Genomic DNA, 1,973 nt, shown 5'->3' with positions numbered 1-1,973 from the left:
GCCATGTTGACTCTCCCTAATAAGTCCCTGTCTATCCAAATATTTGTAGATCCTATCCCTTATCACACCTTCCAATAACTTGCCCACCACCGACGTCAAACTTACCGGCCCATAATTTCCTGGATTTTTTTGGAACCTTTTTTAAACAACGGAACAACATGAGCCACCCTCCAATCATCCGGCACCTCTCCCGTGCATACTGACATTTTAAGTATGTCTGCCAGGGCCCCTGCAAGTTCACTATTAGCCTCCCTCAAGATCCGTGGGAATACCTTGTCCAGTTCTGGACAGGGTACCCTTTGACTACCCTTTCAAAGCACTTCATAATGATGGTTGTCAGAGCCACTGGACGATAGTCATTGAGGCATTGCTTGGCTTTACTTTGGTACTGGGATGATGGTTGTCTTCTTGAAGCAGATAGGCACCTCAGATTATTGTAAAGAAATGTTGAAGATGTCTTCAAGTACGCCTGCCAGTTGATCCGCACGGGATCTGAGTGCTTCTCCAGGCACCCCATCCAGGCAACTCATTTTCTGTAGGTTGACCTTTGAGAAAGCTGCTCTGACATCTGCAATGGTGACCTCAAATATAGGTTCATCTGAGGCTTCCAGGGTAGAGGGCATACTCTCATTGACCTCTTGCTCAAAATGGGCATAGAATGCATTGAGCTCATCAGGGAGGGGTGCATTGGAGTTGGCAATTTTACATTAATGACATTACTGTTACTAGAGAGGCGGTGCTCGACAGACTCAGGGGACTGATTGTGGACAAGTCCCCAGGACCGGATGGAGTGCATCCAAGGGTTCTGAAAGAAATGGCGGAGGTGATAATGGATGCCTTGGTGATTATTTTCCAAATGTTGCTGGATTCCGGGGAAGTACCGGAAGATTGGAAAACAGCTAATGTTACGCCGTTGTTTAAGAAGGGTGGCAGGCAAAAGGCGGGGAATTATAGGCCGGTTAGTTTAACGTCTGTTGTGGGAAAAATGTTAGAATCCGTGATCAAGGAGAAAATAGCGAGGCATCTTGAGGAGAACTGTTTGGTAGAGCAGACGCAGCACGGTTTCGTTAAGGGGAAGTCGTGTCTGATGAATTTATTGGAGTTCTATGAGGATGTGTCTAGGGCGGTGGATAGAGGAAAGCCAGTGGATGTGGTGTTTCTTGATTTTCAGAAGGCGTTTGACAAGGTGCCTCACAAGAGGTTATTACAGAAGGTCAGGGGGCATGGAGTTGGGGGTAGGGTGTTAGCGTGGATAGAGGATTGGCTGTCAAATAGGAGGCAGAGAGTGGGGGTCAATGGGTGCTATTCGGATTGGCGGTTGGTGACCAGTGGAGTGCCCCAGGGGTCGGTGCTGGGGCCTCAGCTATTTACCATTTATATAGATGATCTGGAGGAGGGAACCGAGTGTATGGTGTCAAAATTTGCTGATGACACCAAGATTGGTGGAACGGCAAATTGCGCTGAGGGTGTGGAGAGTCTGCAGAAGGATCTAGATAGGCTGGGCGAATGGGCCAGGAACTGGCAAATGGAATTTAATGTTGGCAAATGTGAGGTTATCCACTTTGGTAGGAATAATGGTAGGAAGGACTACTACTTACGTGGCGAAAAACTGCAGCATGCGATGGTGCAGAGGGACCTCGGGGTCCTTGTGCATGAGTCGCAAAAACCCAGCCTGCAGGTGCAGCAGGTGGTCAGGAAGACGAATGGGATGCTGGCCTTCATAGCGAGGGGGATTGAATATAAAAGTAGGGAGGTCTTGCTGCAGCTGTATAGGGCACTGGTGAGGCCGCAGCTGGAGTACTGTGTGCAGTTTTGGTCGCCGCACTTATGCAAAGATATTTTGGCCTTGGAGGGAGTGCAGAGGAGGTTTACTAGGCTGATTCCGGAGTTGAGGGGGTTGAACTATGAGGAGAGGCTGAATAAACTAGGCTTGTACTCGTTAGAGTTTAGAAGAATGAGGGGAGATCTCATTG

The sequence above is a fragment of the Carcharhinus amblyrhynchos genome, chromosome 15, assembly GCF_965287045.1.
Source record: "Carcharhinus amblyrhynchos chromosome 15, sCarAmb.v2.hapA, whole genome shotgun sequence".
In the NCBI taxonomy this organism is placed as follows: Eukaryota; Metazoa; Chordata; class Chondrichthyes; order Carcharhiniformes; family Carcharhinidae; genus Carcharhinus; species Carcharhinus amblyrhynchos.
Note: the sequence above shows the minus strand (reverse complement) of the source record.